This window comes from Atta colombica, unplaced genomic scaffold (assembly GCF_001594045.1).
Source record: "Atta colombica isolate Treedump-2 unplaced genomic scaffold, Acol1.0 scaffold102, whole genome shotgun sequence".
NCBI lineage: Eukaryota > Metazoa > Arthropoda > Insecta > Hymenoptera > Formicidae > Atta > Atta colombica.
In genome coordinates, this window is record NW_017259187.1 from 1,998,148 (window position 1) to 2,007,002 (window position 8,855).

Consider the following 8,855-nt stretch of genomic DNA (forward strand, 5'->3'; position numbering starts at 1 on the left):
ATTATATTTTATATTGTATACGCTCTTAGACTTAGATTCACTTTTCCTTTGAGATAGCAAAACGCGTCGTACTACATCGTACACACGTACACTTCTAGCACCGATTGCTTTCTCCAAGAAGCTCTCACTACTGAAGGCACACCATAATCAGGGTCTTAGGAAATAGGATATCATTGCATCAGGTTCCTACCTTCTTTCCGCAAAGAAAAAGCAAGCGATTTTCTCAATGCGTGATACAGCAGTAATATTAAAGGAACGCAAAAATAATTTCGTAGATGTTATTTTGTCGCTATTCTTTTTATCACATGTGCACCGCTACTGATAAGATTAATTCCAGTTGAGATATTTCGATGGTTTAAAGAGAGCTACTTGAATTGATAGAGTCTCGCGGACCATTTTATCGAATATCACATTCTCGCAGAACAAGAGACGCGCTGACCTGGATAAATAATGGTTTGAAGTTTGAAATTTATTGTTCGCGCGTGTGCATTAAGGAAAATTTCTGATTAAAAATAGATGAACCGTAGTTTCTGATTATACCAATCAGAATTCTAGTTCATCCGGATGATCGATTATGAATAGAATTTTGCTTGGTATGATCAGAATCTACTGAGGTTCGTTCATTTTCAATCAAAAACTTTTTTTTCGTACAGGAATACGTGATTGCCGTCTCCATACAGCATAAAATATTTATGAATCATTTTTTTACATAAGATAATTATGTTAAACACATTTTTGAGATACCAGATCGTATATAGTATAGATCAAATAAAACATTTTGCAAAATATTGCATTAAAATATTTCACAAAAATATTACACAAATATTTTAAAGCAAAAAATATTTCAAAAATTCTTTTCCTGGACATATTTATATTTTAGAGAGATTTTTTGAAAAATTTCTGAAATATTTCAATCTTACGATGAAATTTTTCATGCTGTGTGAGTTGTCGAGGCAGGCAATATTAAAGCTTGGATGAAAAATTACGTGCGAATATAACCAAAATTACTACTTGCGTCCCTAATAAGTGCCCCCATGCACGTGAAAGTGTGCTAAGTTTCTTTCGGGATTTTTCAAGTACTTGTACACTGAAGTGAATTCTGTTTGTCGAGTATTCCGTTACTCACTATCCCGGAAGTCTTGAAACGTCAAAACGGGAGCATCGATCCCCCTCGAGGAAAAGAAATACCTCAATTGAGATCGGAAAGTCTCGAATAAATCCTTTCTTGATAAAAGACCTTCTTTCAACAATTCAAACTGATATCTGAATATTAGCAAAATTCGATACGTTTAGCAATCAACTATATTTAAGAATCGCTGGATTATTTATATGCGCAAGTCATTCGTTAAGAGCAGAATATGCGTTGAAATTCCGCGCCTCGCGTCACAAAATTGCTTCTCGTTTTTCTTGTTTAGTAGATCCCCACAGACGATCAACGCTCAAAAATTATGAAGACTGGCTGGTAACGCGTGTCGAGAATGAAAAGAAGAAAAAAAGAAAGAAATCTAACGGCACGTTGATAGAACGTATGAATCATCGTGCTGAAGGCGCGACAATTCAAGGATTCATGTCGAGTCACCACTTCTCATCCGCTTGTCGCTACATCATTTGTTTAAAGACAAACAAATCACACTAGTTAATCTCGTAGAATGTGGTTAAATTACATTGTGTGTATACGTTATTCTAATTTTCACGGTCACATCTGAACACGAATCATTCTGAAGACTATGATCGGAAGCATCCATAATTATCCGAATTATCGAATCATTGAATCGATGAATCAAAACGAGGAAACGATCGTTGAACTATTACAATCTTATTTGCTTAATACATTGATTACCGTGGTGCTCGAAAATGCTTATAACAAATAACCATCAAAATACCATATGAAATTTTGAATAATATTAATATTTAACAAATGACAACATAAAGTAAAAAATACACAATTCATAGGATAAAGTTTTATTTAATTATATAATATATACTCAAGTGAGACGCAAGAGAAGCTCGCAATCACGACATTTAAACCGGATATCTTTGTTCACCATATTTCGTATTCTTTTCATATCTTGTCACACAATCAGCATTACAATTTAAAATATAGAGGATTCAAAGTATCTTAGAGACAAAACGTAAATATCATCTATTCTCATTATATATAAATGTTAAAAAGAAATACTTTACAATTAAGATTATATTTGATCAAATAGCAACAATAATGACCTATCTAATTAAAAAATTATGTATATGCTGAACTACCAAAAATAATACTAGGATAAATGAAAATATAATCAACTAAGTACCGAGAGCAAAAATGCCTAGTTTTAATGTAATGAGATTGAACTGCCCTTCAGCTTTTATCCAGTAAATGTTAATTGATCACAGATTACTGGAAAAAAAACAAGATTCAAGATGAACTTTCAGTCTTCATCTATAAACCGGACATCTTTGCTCTTCACTGGTACATTTCGTATTCTTCGTATTTCATCTTTTCATCACAATTAGCATTCTAATGATAAAATAAAACATAGAGAATTCGGAGTAGCTTAGAGATGTGGATATCTGACAACATAAATATCATCTGCTTTAATGTATATATAAACGTTAAAAAGAAACAAATTAGTTATTCAACATTTTATTGTTATGTATTTATGATAATGAAAATTCTACTGTGACGTACACAGCCACAGTAGAATTAAGCCATACAAAAATTACAGATAACATGTTAATGATAAACAGTAAATTTTGAAAATGTTTAAGAATTTCGGACAAGCCAAGTCTGGTAATTTAATCATTTTTTGTCCTCAATCGCGAACAATTTAACTGAATGGACGTTATATATATTCAATATAATTTTAATAATTTAATCGAGAATATAACGAGAATGTCAACTCTTATCTTCGTTACGCACGTATTTATTTATTCAGACACATATTTTCAGCTTCATGCCTTTTTACCGATAGCGTGTAAAATCATTCTATTCGATCCCGGCTAGTCGTAATAAAGCAAAATATTTATTCATACGCGGATCCGCCATTTGACAAAGTCAAATATGTATCAAAAATCACAAAATCCAAGCAATCGCGCGATCACCACGGACGTATCGCCGCTTCTTGTCCTCGTATCATGAAAATTGTAACATAGATAAAATATTCGGAGACATATTTTTTCCAGTTCTAGTTGTACATAGGAAGTCATATAGTCACTCAGTAATTACGAGATTGCGCGTAGAATATTTTTCACGATTGATTTCATTCATATATCTTTCAGTTTCCCACGGACGAAAGGAGCAGCGCGATATCATTAAGGCCTATATATTTTCTACGTTGAAATGTAAAAAAAGGGAAGGAATGTAAGCATTTGAGCTCCTTACCATCGCGGCAATGCAAGCCTGTAAATAGGAAACTAGGAACGTTAGACGAATAAATTAGTCGATTAGACGCGTAAATAAATAATACGTAATTTGTAGACCATTTTAGTATAATGCCTTACGAGGCGGATGAGAAGGGAGGAAGAAGGAAAGCCAATTCTCATGGGTTTCCTCGAACTTTGCGTTAATATTGAGAGTGGACAGACGGTTATTAATGACGAGAAGTCGTAAAAAGAGAGGAGAGTGAAAAGGAGGAACATTTTTGTTCGTTTATTCTCGTCGATTCATGTTTCTCTTTCCCTGAGAACCTGCCGTGACTGGAACAGGCGTAACTCAACCGTTTCGCCATTGTAATTGCCTGGCGATCTGGCCAGTGTTTCAGGGAGCCTTTAGTTAGAGAATTAACAGCCGATTAATATATTACATACCTAATAATCGACTACGAGTCTCGAGTGGTCCAATCGACTAACACATTGATAACATTGATAATATATTAATGGTACGCACGTATACTGTATTAACGTACACTTGTATTGTATCTACACGCGTTGTTATGAGCTTGTGTATGAAACATCCAGTCTGTAAGACATTATCGCGTAAGACATTGTCTTATCCTTAAGTATACGCTAGGAAATCCCCGGACCGCGTAAGATTTGTAATTTTAAGGAGTATTTATTGACAATTCTTTACCTTCATAACTTCCTCTATCATCACTTGTACAGCACTTTAATTCATTAGTTAATTAACCATATGTAATTAAATATGTACGATTAAAGTATAATAGCTTTTTAAGCTCAATTCATAAGTCGCGCTATTAATCGGAGCGAATCGCGGAGTAACGCCGTTCTTCAACTTTTTTTTTGTGTTATTTGCTTCGGGAAATAATGTGTGTACAACGATATAATTTGAACACCGCCATGACATAAGGATGATACACAAAGTGTATCCATAGCTGCAACACAAACTCTATGTTTATAAAAATTATGTTTATAAAAGGATTGACTAATTTATTCTTATACTCGTCGATTGTTTTGTATTGAATCCTCGACGAGACAGATCCAACGACATACGTACAACAAACAAACTGCCATTATTTTTAAGCCTGTTAAGGTCCTCAATAAATATGCAGTGCAATCGATAATACATAGGAAAGTAATGGAATACGTAAGAAAAGAATCCTGGTAGAAATTTAATGCGATTCTCGATTGATTATTGGCTTATTCTAGTTTTTTTTACTTCTTTTTTGTGCAATAACTGCATTAAAAACGTTATTAATACACAGAAAAGAAATACAAAATTTGACGTCAATTACTTAGCAGTAAAAAGACAATAAATAGATACAGTCTGTCTAATAAGATCGTGGCAGGCCTATTTGAAAGAAAAATGATTTATTAACCCTGAATTTATATTGATTGTATTCAGTAGTATTATGGTCAAAATGCATTTACATTAATAAAGAGTTCAGTCGCTACCTGCGTCTATAATAGACTGATATATACTTTCCACTAAAGAAATCGCACATGCACATGGCAAGACCTCTAGATTCGTGAATTTCATTTTGAAATTGATGTCGGTCTTCCACGAAGCTTCCTCTTGATGAGTAATCATATATTTTCAATGAGATTTACATTAGGTGATTGTGAAGGCCAGTGGAATGTCTCAATGTCATTTCCCTTTTTCTAGAATGTGTTGATCTGGCTTCGATATTTGGGCTCATTATTCTCTTGGAGTATCCAATCTTTATCTTTATCTTTACTGATAAATAAAACCAGCGTTGGGAGCAGACGGAATCAAAGCTTTTGATATATTTTTAACATTTTTTCAGCATTCAGGTTGTCAGTAAAGTTTTCGAATCACACGACTGTTTTTTTCGTTTTTTCGTGTTTGTCGATATAGGCCACGTTCTGGTAATAAATCGTCAACGATTTTTGCCTCTAAATAACGTTGCACGAACGCCTTGAAGACATCTCTATTTCTCCTAATCTAAGGGATTATATTAAAAAAAAAAAAGAAGCTTAAATGATTAATATCTCGCTTCGCGGGGACAAAGCTATTTTCTGCCAGATTCTTTTGTTTCATATAAAAACGCATTTAATGAGTATAATTTTATTAATATTGGCGCTGAAGCTGCTAATAATAATAATTGCCTAATTAATTTTACCCAGTTGCTAATATGCAATATTTTTATATATCAAGAGAAATCAATAATAGATAGATAAATAACTGACTGGGTGTTCAGTTAAACCAAATAAATTTCTACTAGGGTTTGTACATTAATATGTTTTTTTATAATTTTTAAATAAGTTTTAACATTTTTGACTGTCATGCCACTTATATCTGAGTAGCACAAATTTCCGCAAAGGCCTGATCCTTTAAGAAATACGGTTTTATTTACTCGATTAAAAACAATTTTACTAAATATTTAAGGCAGATTAAAGAAATTATATAAATTATATTAAGACAGAAAGCAATACAATATTAAAATAATATAGATTTATTAAGTTCAATATTGAAATTTGGTAGTCAAAGATGTGAAAACTGAATTCGTTCGAATAAATCGATACTCTCATCTCGTTTTCTCAATTTTTTTTCTTTTTACAATACTGCATATTTATCAAATCATTATACTCTCTTATTACATGGTCTCATTTTTGAAATAGTTGTACTGATTGTGCGTTTTATGAGTTATAATTTGATTTATAAAGACGAATAACAATTCCAAATAGAACAATGCTTTTGTTGTAAGAGTAAAAAGAGTAGATACTGACTGAACAATTTTATTCAATTTTAAAACCTGGCTGGAATGTCAGCTTCGTTTTGCTGAATATAATGCTCGTGTATGTATGTCGTTGATCGCGTCGTATCAAACATTTAATTCTTGTCATGGCACGTCCAAATTTTTCGAATGGCGTAATTTCGGCGAACATTAACATCCATAGCCAGAATTTCAACTGCTATTTTCGACGAGTTCGATTTTCCCCGCAATTGAACAGGATAACGCATGCGAATTGTCGCGTTGATATTGTCTGAATTGCGGATATTGTTACCATTACATCATTGGGTGTCAATCTTGTCAAATTAGTCAAATTTACGTACTTCTATACAATAATTCATCATAAAAATCATAAAAAAGGAAATAACGAATGCATTCGAAATTTTACAATTAATTACAGTTCTTCTGAAAATTTGATATATGCTTTCAAATAAATTTCGAGCAATTAAACTTTTTGATTGTTTTAGATTTATCACTTAATAATAAATATATCAAGATTCTATTTATGAGATTATCTATTTTTTCGATTGGAAAAACAATCGAAAAAACTGATCAAGATATTTTGAACAAATTAAGAAACAACGCTTGCATTCACACTGTCTGTTACATATTATGTAACAAGCAAAATCTGTCGGAATTAGATCGGCTGGAAATTTTTGGTCATTACGAACTACAAAAGAGGAATTGCGCGAACTAAAAAGTCCGAAATAGTTCCGATTAATTATTATTCTAGTTACAGTACTGATTGCATGACCACATATGTGCACCATGTACCTAATTTTTACGCATGAGAACTCCAATGGACTGATATTGAAGACTTTAGCTTTAAATTAGCCATCGTCCTCGATGGTTTCTTTCCTTTCCTTCCTCGCATCGATTACATTGCATGCTCACAAAACGCGCGAGAATGTCGACATACAGATTGTCCTAATGAAATGATATACGTAAAATGTTATACGAGATGAATTAATAACTAATGTCACAATAATAAGTTTTATAATATTTATTGCTGACTTGAGGAACTGAGAAAAAAAATCATTGCACGATTTTATAAGACTCCTTAATTAATATCGTATATATTATTGTAGATTAAAGATTATCGAAGGTACGATTTGTTATAATTTACAGTAAAAACTGTTATTTTTATAGTAAAGATGAATTTAAAAAATTGCAAAAGTTTTATTTACATAGTTCCTCATTCCTAAATTATTTAAATTAATCAATTTTTCGTTTAAAAAGGTGTTTATAATTTGATGAAGAAAATTCCATTAATTAATTTTAACTTTTGTCGTAAATCGTGTAATGATAATGTTGGTTTAAAGAAAATTGGGATATGAGGAAAGTTAGATTACACTATTAACGTTTCCTGGGACACTGTGGAAAATTCATTGCTCACGGAAACTCATGATATATATACTCTGCGAATTTCTTTGAATTAATTCTGTTTTGTGGTTACTTCTTTTGCTATTAAAGTTAGACAAATTAATTGTTAAAACAATATTCCACGATGTATACGCATATTTTTTTCTTAAAATATATATTGATGGCTTTAAGAAGTTTTATGAGAGAGTATGAGAGAATGTGTGGGAATGAGAAGAGAGAGAAAGAGAGAGAGAGAGATCAATTTTAAATAGAATTACATTTGTAAAACTCGAGAACGAAAGGGACGTAATTGTGTAGAATTTATATTTGAATAAGATTATTTCACTAATCGAATTATTAATCCAACTTGATCCGCGGATCTAGTTCTAAGTTGTAAAAAGAAAATTAATTTTATGATTGCCAGATACTATTCTTCGTGCTCAAAGGCATTTGAATTATTAAAATATATTAAAATATGGGACAATATATATATTTCCTGCGCATTATAATATTTTTTTTACGTTGTAATACTTCTGTCGCGCGCCTGCACAATCAGTGATCTCATTGCAAAAGTAAGTATCTGTTTTTATTTACACATTTCTTTATAATTATGTATCCGCATAAAGCGTACGACGAATAAGAAAAGTCATTTAACTTCTTATTACGAAAAGAATATTTAAGGCGCGCCAACTTCGCGAGCAGATGAAAAAATATCTTCTCGTATTTTAAAGAGGGAAAAATACGCAGCTTATAATTTTAAAATCGAGTAATGACTCATACAAGCGGTTATGAATTGATTTACGGACCTGTCCGATTTTTCGATTTATGGGCTTGAAGTTTACGATGATTTCTTGCCTACATTAAGTGTTCACAAAGATTTACGACGAATCTCCTCGACGAAAATAAAAGCGACCGCGGCTTCGAAGAAGAAAAAATTGGGCGTAAAATGCATCTAAACTTTCGTCCTTGTAATTTCTCGCATGAATTATTTATTAAGATTTACAATTGAATACCCGTGTGTGTATTTCCCCCTCACTTTTCACGATACTCGTATACAATTCATACTATTTGGGATGCAACTCGATTTTCTTACACTCGATTGAACCAAATATTAAATTTTCTGTGTCACTATCTTCTTAACGGGAAAATGCTTTTAGCAAAAGAGTGATTATGTTTCCTAGATGTTGAGATATTTATCAATGAAATGAAGTCAAGTCGAACGCATTATTGCAGAGTAATGCAGAGTAATACGTTACATAAGAAATAATGAAATAGTGACACAGTTCTGTAAAATATATCGCTATTATCGCAAATGTTCTTCGATAAATAAATACATTATCCTCTACATAT